Source organism: Cebus imitator, unplaced genomic scaffold (genome assembly GCF_001604975.1).
Source record: "Cebus imitator isolate Cc_AM_T3 unplaced genomic scaffold, Cebus_imitator-1.0 Scaffold879, whole genome shotgun sequence".
Taxonomy (NCBI): domain Eukaryota; kingdom Metazoa; phylum Chordata; class Mammalia; order Primates; family Cebidae; genus Cebus; species Cebus imitator.
In genome coordinates this window covers 1-13,549 of record NW_016108194.1, presented here as the reverse complement: position 1 = coordinate 13,549, position 13,549 = coordinate 1, and positions in this window count along the sequence as shown.

Sequence of the window (13,549 nt, the reverse complement as noted above, 5' to 3'; positions counted from 1 at the left end):
CACCATCATCACCATTACTATCATCATCACCACCATCACCACCACCATCATCATCATCACCATGACCATCACCACCATCACCACCACCATCATCACCATCATCATCACCATCATCACCATTACTATTATCAGGATCACCACCATCACCACCACTATCATCATCACCATCACCATCACCACCATCACCACCACCATCATCACCATCATCATCACCATCATCACCATTACTATTATCAGGATCACTACCATCACCACCACTATCATCACTATCACCATCACCACCATCACCACCACCATCATCACCATCATCATCACCAGTATCATCACTATCTTCGTTATCACCATCATCACCATTACTGTCATCAACATCATCATAATAATCACCATCACCACCAGCACTATCATCGCCATCATCACCACCACTATCACCATCACTGTCATCAGCATCATCACCATAACCACCACCATCATCAGCAGCAGCATCACCACCACCACCATCATCACTGTCACCACCACAATCATCATCATCACTGGCAAATGGTGACTTGGACTCAGACTCAGAACTATCTCAGCTGAAGATTCACTGGTTTCAGTGACCTAATGTAACAGGGTAAAATGATGCCTGAGTTTCCTTATATAGCTGACCTATGCACTTGGATTCAGGAACAAAGCATTTCCCTTTCCCATTGCAAGGTTTTTAATGTAATGATTTAAAAAATCCTCTAATTCCTTCTATCTCTCCATGCTCCATTTCTTTCCATTTCTCTATAGTAGCAGCTTTCCAATCCCTAATACTGCCCCGGTTAAATTGATCCTCCATTATATAGTGATTTATGGCCTACCATGGGATAGTCCCTTCCCATCCCGTAAGACAGAAGGAGGTATCCTTGTATCCTTTCCTTCCTTGGGTCAAGCAGCCAATTCCAAATTCATTACAGTAATCTGATAAACACATTTTGTTGTATATATTATTGCTCATGGAGTCCCAGCTCTTCTTACTTTATCACAGTAGACCCACATCTTGGCAGATCTGTAACAAAATAGTAAAAGTGACCAATCAATTTAAAACTCATTGTGTTTCAGAATTTTAGCAGACGCTTTTTAACTTGTTTCATTAAGCTTCCACAAAACTCTGTGAAATAAATGAAATTGAACAGTTATTTCACACATGCACACACACATAAACAGAATGAAGGCACAGAAGCTTGGCAAAGATCATACAGCAAAACAGAAAAACAGAGATGGAAATTCACAGGACTGCATGATTATTATTGGGGCCTTCTAGTAAGCTTAATTCAGTCCCTATAAAGTGATTTTAGAACAAGCTATCCATAAAGAAATCACCTACTTTAGCTCCTTAGATTTCTGTACCGGAAATATTTATAATGATTTGCCCAATACTGAGTTTATCTGATGCCCACAGTCTTTGGGGCAACTAGAAAACCTCGTTTTAGAGTCAGAATCTCTTGACTTGTAAAGATGTATGATTGATTTAGGTTCACTATTTTCCTGAGTCCTGAGGTTAGCTTCATCCATGTGGCCTTGGACACTCCTCTAGCCTTAGACAGATGAAGAAAACTCACTCGGATTGAAAGAAGAGAACCCAGGCATCTGGCTTTTCTCATCCCTGAGAGTCCCCTAACCACACAGTGTTTATCATGAGTGCTGGGTTTGTCTTCCATTTATTTGGAAAGGCAAAAGAATTTTCCCCCATGAAAATTCTTGACTCTGTTCCATCTTGCACTCTGACCTTGGAGGAAATTATGGCAGCCCCTTCAGCCCTAATCTGTCCAAGTTGCCGCACCAGAGAGGGCTTGTTGACTTTTGTGTAGACACAAACCTACCACTTCCTTGGATGTTGGAAGCCCATCTCTCCTGGGGAGATCATTCAGCAAACACACAATTGCCTTTCTAGCTTATAAAAACACACACCCTTGAGGAATGTCAGCTCATATGCTGTTGGTAGGAATGTAAATTAGTGCAACCTCTACAAAAAACAGTATGGAGCCATCTCAAAGAACTAAACATAGAAGTATGTTTAATCCAGCCATCCCCCTACTAGGTACCTACCCAAAGGGAAAAAAAAAATTATACCAAAAAAATACTTGCATGCGTGTGTTTATCACAGCACCACCACAATAGCAAATTCATGGAACCAACCTAAGTGTCCATCGCTGGATGAGGAGATAAACCAACTGCGGCATATATAGCATACACAATGGACCACTCTTTAGTCACAGGAAAGAATGAAGTCATGTCTTTTGCAGTAACATGGATGGGACGAGAGTCATTATCCTTAGTGAAATGACTCAGAAACAAAAAGTCGAATACTACATGTTGTCATTTATAAGTAGGAGATAAACAATGTGCACCCATGGACATAGAATGTGGGTTAGTAGACATTGAATACTGGGAAAGATGGGAGGGTGGCGGGTGAGGGACAAGAAATTATTTGTAGATGCAATGCAGATTATTCAGGTGATTGATGCACTAAAAGCTCTCCGCCACTATGCAATATACCCATGCAACATCACTGAACTTGTACCTCCCACGTTTATACAAAATTTTTTTTTTGAGACTGAGACTTGCTCTGTCACCCAGGCTGGAGTATAGTGGTGCAAACTCGGCTCACTGCAACCTCTGCCTCTCGGGTTTAAATGATTCTCATACCTCAGCCTCCCAAGTAGCTGGGATTACAGGCGTACACCACCACGCCTGGCTAATTTTTGTATTTTTAGTAGAGATGGGGTTTCACCATGTCTGTCAGGCTGGTCTCAAATTCCTGACCTCAAGTAACTGCCTGCCTCAGCCTCTCAGAGTGCTGAGATTACAGACGTGAGCCACTATGCCAGGCAAAAATTTAATTACTTTTTTTTAGACGGAGTTTTGCTCTTGTTGCCCAGGCTGGAATGCAGTGGCACGATCTTGGCTCACTGCAACCTCTGCCTCCCAGGTTCAAGTGGTTCTCCTGCCTCAGCCTCCTGAATAGCTGGAATTACAGGAACCCACCACCATGCCCAGTTTTTATATTTTTAGTGGAGACAGGGTTTTACCATGTTGGCCAGGCTGGTCTCGAACTCCTGACCTCAGGTGATACACCCACCTCAGCCTCCCAAAGTGCTAGGATCACAGGGGTTAGCCACCACACCTGGCCTAAAAATTGTTATTTTAATAGATTTGGTTAACATAAAGGACACACTGAAGAGATTTAAGGTTTAGTGTATGCTTATATTTACATATCAATGCATAATTTATAATACCTAAGGCAATTTATATGTGGTTTATAAATCATAACACATGCAATTTAATACAAAATGCATTCTTTCCATACACAAGAAAGAATGAAATCATGTCTTTTGCAGCAACATAGATGGAACTGGAGGCCATTATCTCCAGTGAAACAATTCAGAAGGCCAAATACCACGTGTTCTCACAAGTGGGAGCTGAATAATGGATACACAGGAACATAGAGAATGGAATAATAGACGATGGAAAACTCAGAAGGGTGGGAGGGTGGAGATGAGGGATGAGAAAGTACTTAATGGGTACAATGTTACTCTTCAGTTGGCGGGTATACTAAAAGCCCAGATTTCACTACTGTGCAATAAAACTGCACTTGTACCCCTTACATTTATGCCAAAAAGCCAGGGCTTCCTTGAATTTGCAGTGTGTGTGGATGAAAACAACCCCACTGTGTAACTTCTACCATTTCGACATGAAAGCTTGTGAATGATCAGTTTAAAACCATCTCCTTCACAAAACAACACCCACCTTATTTCCACCTGGCCTCCCTGGAGCTCCCCATTTCTCCCCATGGACACTGTCTGAAGCTGCTTTGTGGTTTTTCTGAAACACAAGGGCTGTTTTTATAATATAATATCTCATCACACAAATTATATGACTGAGGAAGGCTGACATTTCAGTGGAAATATGCTGTTAAAATGATTCTCTTGGCGGTTGTTCATAAAGTCCAACATCCGTGCCAAGGTGGGGAAAAGCATTCTCATCGTTTCTTGTTGCTTTTGACTTCAGCTAAGAGCAGATTAAAAAAGAAAAGTACTCTTTTCTCTTTGAATTTTAATGCTTTACTGAAAATCCAAATTTAAATGCTAAGTATAGATTAAATATATAAAATTATTTTTATTGTTATTATTTTTGAGACGGAGTTTCACTCTGTTGCCCACGCTGGAGTGCAATGGTGCAATTTCGGCTCACCGCAACCTCCACCTCCCAGGCTCAAGCGATTGTCCTGCCTCAGCCTCCTGAGTAGCTGAGATTACAGGTGCCGCCACCACACTCAGCTAACTTTTTATATTTTTGGTAGAGATGGGATTTTGCCATGTTGGTCAGGCTGGTCTCGAACTCCTGACTTCAAGTGATTCACCTGCCTCCCAAAGTGCTGAGATTACAGGCATGAGCCAAAGCACCCAGCCTATAGGTGGTGGCTCACGCCTGTAATCTCATCACTTTGGGAGGCCGAGACAGGAGGATTACTTGAGCCCAGGAGTTGGAGACCAACCTGGGCAACAATGATGAAATCCTGTTTCTACTAAAAATACAAAAAAAAAAAAAAAATTAGCCAGGTATGGTGGCACGCAGACCTGTCTGTGGTCCCAGCTACTCCAGAGGGTGAGGTGGAAGGATCGCTTGAGCCTGGGACATCAAGGCTGCAGTGAACAGTAATCACACCACTGCATTCTAGCCTGGGCAACAGAGCAAGACTCTGTCTCAAAAAAAAAAAAGTATATTAAGTTTCGTGTGTTATAATTTATAAAGCATATAATGTCTGAAATATGTATAAATTATGCATTGAATATGTAAATATAAGCATGCACAAAACCTTAAATCTCCTTAGTGTGTCTTTCTTGTTAACCAAATCTATTAAAATAACAATTGTTTTAAAAACGTATATAAATGTAGGAGATACAAGTGCAATTATGCCGCGTGGGCATGTTGTGTAGTGGTAAAGTGTGGGCTTTATTGTGTCTGGCACACAAAAATGTACATTGTACCTATAAGCAATTTCTCATCCGTCACCTCCCACCCTCCCATCCTTCCCAGCCTCCAGAGTCCATGATTCCACACTCTATGTCCAGGTGTACACATTGTTTATCTCCCACTTATAAGTGAGAACTTCCAATATTTAACTCTTTTTTTCGGAATCATTTACTAAGGATGACAGTCTCCTGTTTCATCCATGTTGCTGCAGATGACAAGATTTCATTCTTTTTTTTATGGCTGAGTAATTTTCTTTATCCAATCATTCACTGATGGACACTGAGGCTGATTCTATGTCTTTGCTACTGTGAATAGTGTTGTGATAAACGTAGGATTTGACAGATGATTTCTTTTCCTTTGGGTTGATACCCAGTTGTGGGACAAAATAACAATTTTTCAATTTGTCTGTTCAGTAATCTATTTTTCCATCCATCCAAGAAAAGTTTGATGATGTTTTAACTTTATGATATGCTATTTTTAATTCTGTTTTCTTTCCTCAAGAAACAAGGTCAAGATATTCCTTTAAAATAGGTATATAGTGAATTTCTTTCTCTCCAAACAATTGTTGTCATGGTGGCTTCATGAGATCTTTGTTGTGCTGTTAAAAATACTTTCTTTTTTAGATGGAGCCTTGCTCTGTCACCCAGGCTGTAGTGCAGTGGCACGATCTCAGCTCACTGCAACCTCCACCTTCCAGATTAGCTGTTCTCTTGCCTCAGCCTCCCGAGTAGCTGGGATTATAGGTGCATGCTACCACGCCAGGCTAATTTTTGTATTTTTAGTAGAGACGGAGTTTCACCAGGTTGGGCAGGATAGTGTTGAACTCCTGGCCTCAAGTGATCTGCCGGCCTCAGCCTCCCAATGTGCTAGGGTTACAGGCGTGAGCCACTGCCCCCTGCCAAAATACTTTTTATAATGAAAGAGAAACCATGTGCATTCAGACACCGTGTAAATTGAGTCATTCTAGGCTCCCGAGAAACAGAATGTAACAAATTTTACATACATATATATATATATATATATATATATATATTTTTTTTTTTTTGAGATGGAATTTTACTCTCTGTTGCCCAGGTTGGAGTGCAGTGGTGCAATCTCAGTTCACTGCAACCCCCACCTCCCAGGTTCAAGTGATTCTCCTGTCTCATCCTCCCGAGTACCTGGGATTACATGCCTGGCTGGCTAATTGCATGCCACCACATCCGGCTAATTTTTGTATCTTTGGTAGAGACAGAGTTTCACCATGTTGGCCAGGCTGGTCTCGAACTCCTGACCTCAGGTAATCCGCCTGCCCTGGCCTCCCAAAGTGAACAAATGATATTTTAAAATGTATTCCCTCATGGCACAGGCCATGGCTGACATGTTGCAGAACTGATTGGCTGCCCTGTTATCTCCTAGTCTACCCACACGGGACTTGGCACAACTGGAGCTTTTAAGACCCAGGGTTGGGTTGCAAAATTGCATTCATGTATGATGACATCCTTCTACCTTGTCCTCCAGTGGATAAGCTTCCTTTAAAATTCTGTGAATGCAATGGCAATGCGTTTTCTTTACCTGACAACCTTCAGCTGGCTCTAGCTCACATCCACCTGCGAAGAATGGGAAAGCAGAACATCAAATAAACACCTAGATCAGGCTCTTGATGAAAAAGTCCCCTTCTCAAACACTTCTACACTGTTGGTGGGAGTGTAAATTGCTTCAACCACTGTGAAGAGCAGTGTGGTGATTCCTCAAAAAGCTAAAAGCAGGCTGGGCGCAGTGGCTCATGCCTATAATCCCACACTTTGGGAGGCTGGGAAGGGTGGATCACCTGAGCTCAGGAGTTTGAGACCAGCTTGATCAACTTGGTAAAATCCTGCCTCTACTCAAAAATTAGCTGGGTATGGTGCAGGGTCCTGTAATTCCAGCTTCTCAGGAGGCTGAGGCACGAGAATTTTTGAACCTGCAAGGTGGAGGTTGCAGTGAGCTTAGATCGTGCCACTGCACTCTGGCCTGGGAAAAGAGTGAGACTCCGTCTCAAATAAATAAATACATAAATACACAAATAGAGCCAAAAGCAGAACTGCTATTTGACTGAGAAATCCCATTACCAGCAATATATACAGAGGAATTAAAATCATTCTACCATAAAGACACATACATGCAAATGTTCATTGCAACACTTCACAATAGCAAAGACATGGAATCAACCTAAATGCCCATCAATGACAGAACGGATAAAGAAAATGTGGTACATGTACACAATGGAATACCATGCAGCCACGAAAAGGAATGAGTTCATGTCTTTTGTGAGAACATGGATCCAGCTGGAGGCCATTATCCTTGGCAAACAAACACAGAACTAGAAAACCAAATACTGCTTGTTCCCACTTATAATTGGGAGCTCAATGGTGAGAACTTATGAACCCAAAGAAGGAAGCAACAGACACTGGGGTCTACCTGACGGGACAGGGTGGGAGGAAGGAAATAAGAGAGGGATGGAGGGAGAGGAGCAGAGAGAGAACTATTGGGTACTGAGCTTAGTACCTGAGTGATGAAATAATCTGCACAACAATCTCCCATGGACACGTGTCTATCTATGTAACAAACCTTCACATGTACCGAAAACAAGAGTTTTTTAAAAAAGAAAAATGTTTTTTTTTTTTTTTGAAAAATTCCTCTTCTCTAAAAGAGAGGAATCTGGCAGGGATGTTTTTGATGTCCCATATGGCAAACCAAGCTCATTTACAAAGTGTCATCACACTTTTACTGAGCACTTGCTATGTTCTGAAAGCTCTGTTAGATACTTGCTATTTACAACCACCCAGGAAGCGTTTTTCTTTTCATCCCCATTTTTTTCAGTGGGATAAAGGGATGCGCGCTGTTAAGCTCGCAGAGCTCAAAGGCATTGATCTTTAAAACCCAGGAATTCACCTCCAGTATTAGCAGCTTCAAGAATTATCTATCTGAACCCTTTTAAAATTTATTTATTCATTTATTTTTACATTTTAATTTTAATGTTTTGAGACAGTCTCACTCTGTGGCCCCAGGCTCAGGTGATCTTCCCACTGCAAATTCCTGAGGATCTGGGACTACAGGCATGCACCACCATGTCTGGCTAATTTTTGTATTCTTTGTAGAGATGGGGTTTTGTCATGTTGCCCAGGCTGGTTTCAAACTCCTGGACTCAAGCGATCTGCCTGCCTCAACCACCCAAAGTGCTAGGATGACAGGCATGAGCCACGGTGCAGCCTCCATCTGAACTCTTAAAACCAGAAATAGAGCTGGAGCAGTAGAGGCAGGAGTCCTGTGGAGGTTGTTCTGTTCCCAATGTCTTACGTAATACCTGTCTCCCATATGGGTAGAAAATCGCTAAATACCAAGATTGTAGGTGTAGCTTGAGGAGATGTCACGTGGCCAATGACAGCGAAGTTCTGTCTTTCCCTTCATTAATTGGGCTATTGTGCATGATCTGTTTTGGTTTTCTGAAACGCAGGTTAGAGATAGGAACCTTGCTCATGTCAGAAGAGCTTTAAACATCCTCGGAGCCAGTCGTCACTCACCTGGCATCTGGGGTTCAACTTCATACTCCGGGTCATGAAGCAGTGCTGTCCAACGGAACATTCCGCAGCCATGGAAATGTGCTATAATCGGCACAGTCCAATAGCTGGCTAGCTGCTATTGAATACTGAAAACATGGTGGCTAGTGGCGAGTAAGGACCTGGATTTTATTTTATTTAATGTTAATTCACTTAAGTCGCTTAAAAGAAGGGAGAATTCACTCTTTGTACCTGACTGCTTGAGGTGGTGTATCGGTCTTCTGCTCTCAGACTAAAACAAACGGTTGGCCCTTCTGGAGCCGAGGCCTCTGCACTTGGACTGGAATCCACAACCTCAGCTTTCCTGGGTCTCAGGCCTTCAGACTCAGACTGGAACTCACACCATTGGCTCTCCTGGGTCTCAGGCCTTCAGACTCAGACTGGAACTCACACCATTGGCTTTTCCGCAGCTCCAGCTTGCAGATATCAGATCATGAGACGTTTTAGTCTCCATAATCACGTGAGCCAATATCATATAATACATGCATTTTATTTGTTCTGCTTCTCTGGCAAACCCCGGCTAATGCACTTGATGTCTGCATTTTTGTCTCTAGGTCCCACCAGCTGAGCAACAGGCCTTTCAGCTCGTTGGCTGACAGGGTACCCAAGGGTATCGTGGACACCACCTGCCTTCCTGGGAGATTTCCTCTTCCTGACTCGTAACATGTGTGTCTTTCTGTCCATGATCAAACATCTGGTACAGCTCAGTATCATAATCTGTTTCCTCAGCTACAAAAGGAGATTATAGGAAGAGGTGGAAGGGACTTAATTTCAATCCCCCAGACCTTTATTTTGCTGCCTCGTGTGTTGGGTTCCCCTTGACTTCCTGCTGACCTTCTGTGAGGGCGAAATAATCTTTGTAATCAAGCTCAGATGCTGAGGTTTTAAAAGTGACATTTTATGACAAAGTCAACAACCTGGTCCTGGCAGGTAAAATACCTACTCCCTGAGCGGTCCTTCTCAGCTCTGTGACTCAGTTTACCATGAATACGGCCAGAACACATTCGGTTCAGGGCTTCAGCACAGCAACTAGATCCCACAATGCATCTGCCTGTTCCTGTTCAACCTCTAGTATGGGCTCAATTATGTCCCACTAAAATTCATAGGTTGAAGCCCAAACCCTGAGACCTCAGAATGTGACTGCGTTTAGAGACAGGGTTTTAAAAGAGATAACTAAGGTAAAGTGAGGTCGCTAGGGTGGGCCCTGATGCAATCTGACTGGTGCCCTTATAAGAAGGGGAGATGAGGACACAGACACGCACAGAGGGACGACCCTGTGAGGACACAGGGAGAAGACAGTGTCTCCAAGCCCAGGAGAGAGGCCTCAGGAGGAGCCAGCCTGCACACACCTGGATCTCAGACCTCCAGCCTCCAGGACTGTGGGAGAATCAATGTCTATTGCTTCTAAGCCACCCAGTCTATGGTGTTCTGTAGCAGCCTGAAATGGACTCAGATATCTCATAAGAAGAGATGAGGGCACAGACACACACAGAGGGATGACTCTGTGAGGACACAGGGAGAAGACGGAGTCTCCAAGCCCAGAAGAGAGGCCTCAGAAGCCAGCCCTGCCCACACCTGGATCTCAGAACTCCAACCTTCAGAATGGTGGGAGAATAAATGTCTGTTGTTTAAGCTCCCCAGCTTTGGGTATTTTATTATGATGCCTCTAGCAGACTCATATACCATCCATTGTTTGTGGTCCAGTGGGGAGTCCATGTGATGATTTTGCTTTGTGTAGAATGAAAGAGCCAAGTCCAGGCATGAAAGTAAATGAGACAATCTCAAGGTCCTAATGGAACATGGGTTCAGTTTCTCACTCCCTTGGATGAAAGGCCTCTGGAGGGCAGGTGTCAGGTTTGGGGTCAGCACAGGATTCTGATTCTGAGATGGGCTCTGGGTATGGAATCCATGAATGGGGTGGAGGAGAAGAGACAGAGTCTGACGGGGCTGACCTGGAACCGCTCAAGTAGGTTGGACTCACCCTTAAGCATCCCTGAGCACTCCAAAATTTTGTCTGTGAAGGAGGCATTTACACCTACACTAGCAGACTTGCTGGTCTCAGTGAAATTTAGCTACTGTGTCCTGGGAGGGAATATTTACTGTGATTAATCTTTTACTAACACTCCATTTTGATTATGCCACTAGAAGCAACTTGCCTCCCAAAGCTGTTCTTGTAACCGCAGGGTTTATTTATATTTGACGAATTCAACTAGACAGAGATTCACACATTTCTGCCTTTGTCTCCTCCTGGATTAAAAATACTCTCAGAGCGAAACTATTTCTCCAAAGACTGGAAGTGTCAAAGTTCATGTGCATTCGTTTATTGCAAATGGAATCCAAATACCGGATTTTCACTATTCCTTGCTATTTTTGATTAGTTTTTGGCTTGACTTTACCCCCTTTCCTCCCCAACTCCCCCCATTTTTTTTTTTATGTCTGAAGGCACATCCAAAAAGTAAAATAAAATATTTAACAAGTTTCACCTCCTAAGGTATTTTTGTGATCCAAAGTGTCACTGCAGTTGTTTTAAATTTATGTATTTTCATGAAGAATAATATATCTTCTTCCATGCACATTAAGATATACTTACAGCCAAATCATAAACTGTGTCTGCTTCAAATGCCAGAGGAATGAAGAAAACAGATTCTTCCCTCTCTGGTAATGTACAAATGTATTAAATTATTTTTATGACTTCTTTTAGCCAACTTTAAAATGACAACATGAAAAGGATATTCAAGTTGGCTAATTAAAATTCTAATAGGTTTGAGGTTTATAGAACTCCTGCATGATACCATTAAGTTGTCTTTGACCTACTGAACCCCAAATACACCTTCTCTTCACTTCTCTCAATTCTTCCCTGCATTGGTCACACCTGCATTTGCTGTCATTGGCACCACATCTGAAATAGTGGCTTCAGAATTCACCAATACTCTTGGTCCTTCCAACTCACTTTCTCTAGGGTCTTTACTGTGCCATCTGGGTGCAGACGCATGGACCAAACCACTTTTATTTCAATGTCACGGTTAGAAACCACAACACCACCCTGCAAACACCCTTAGTGCTCTGGTCCTCTCTCTGATAGCAGGATGCAACCTCAATTCTGCTTCAACCCCATCTGCCAACTGACCTGAGCTAGATGTTGTTGGAGAAAAATAACACCATGATGCCGATTTGTCTGTAGTATTCTCCCCTAGTAAATTTATTTTTCCTACTTTGTAAAATCATTAAAGTAGCCCCTTCTTATCCTCAGTTTTGCTTTCCACAGTTTCAGTTACCTGCGGTCAACCACAGTCTAAAAATATTAAAAGGAATATTACAGAAATGAACAATGCATAAGTTTTAAATTGAATGCTGTTATGAGAAGCATGACGAAGTTTCACGCCACCTTGCTCTGTGGCCCCAGAGACAGGAATCGTCCCTTTGCCAGCACATCCACGCTGTACACACTACCTACCTGTTAATCACTTAGGAGCCAAGAGGTCATGTTCACACATCATTCGTTATGGCATATTGTTATAATTGTTCCATTTTATCATGTGTTACCTCTATGAATCTCTCCCTGTATCTAATTTATAAATTAACCTTGATCATAAGTATGTATTATATGGAAATAACATAGCATGTAAAGTACTGTGTACCTAACTATCTGCTGGTTCAAGCATACATGTTGGGCGGGGCGGGGTGTGGCCTTTGAATGTGTCTCACATAGATAAGAGGTGAACTACTGTCTTTACATCTTCCCATCGCTTTCCCTAAAACCCCAATCCCTTCTCCAGTTTAAGCTAACAAACTTGCCTTAAACCTTACAGAGAAAATACATCCTGTGAGATGAGATAAATTTCACCTTTTTACCACCAATCCCACTGGTCCACTGGAGATACACTCATCTTTTCTCTATTCTTTCTGGTTAAAATAGAAGATGTATTTCTCTGTTTATTAACTTTGAAGATCTCCTAACTTGATCCCCTGCTGCTGGCATCCCGGCGTGAGTCCCGCACTCCCATAAGGCTGGTGTGCATGGACAGCCCACCCTTTAGTCATCTCCGACCACAGGGACCGCTGGTCTTCCAGTTCTATTGCGTGCAGATGACTTCAAGGACTTTAAGGATTTGTACAGAGTTCAGACTTTATTTCGGTGGGGGTGGGGAGTTGGTGAATGCCCTCCAAATTATCCTCAAAGAAAAGCAATGGAATAGGGAGATAAATGCCTCCTCCTTGCAGAAACAGTCCTGTTGCTCATTCTATAAAAACACGCAGTTTCCACAACGGGACTGAAACTCTGCTGCCATCGCCAATATTTTTACCATCCCCTTCTTCCTGTCCCACTTATTCCAGCGTCTTCAGAGAACCTCCCAAACAAACTACCTCTCCCAGGCCCCTGGCTTGGGCTCTGATTTTGGTGAAACCTGAACTTAAAACACCCACCTCAACACTCAACAGGAAATCTCTGCTTCTCCATCATGGAGAATAAAACGGCTCATCCTTCCCCTGAGAGCTAGAAAGATGCTCACCTCAAAACAGAAAGGCTGAGAAAATATTTTCTCAAGGTGTTCTAGAAGGTGACCACTACCTAATCTATTGTGGTAGCCTTCATTTTATTAACAAAAACTAAAAAAACTACTTTGTATCCCAGTAGATGATGTTTGCACACTGAAATATTTTTTGAGTCAGTGCCATTTTATGTTATTACAATTTCAAATTTTATTTTAGATTCAGGAGGCACATGTGCAGATTTGTTACATGGTATATTGCATGATGCAGAGGTTTGAAGTATAAATGATCCCATTGCCCAGGTACTGAACTTAGTACCCAGTAGGTAGTTTTTCAGCCTTGTCTCCCTCCCTCCCTTCTCCCTCTGGTAGTCCCCAGTGTCTACTGTTCCCATCCTTATAATTGGGAGCTACCCAATGTTTAGCTCCCAATTACAAGTGAGAACCTGATGTATTTGTTTTCTGTTCTTGTATTCATTTGCT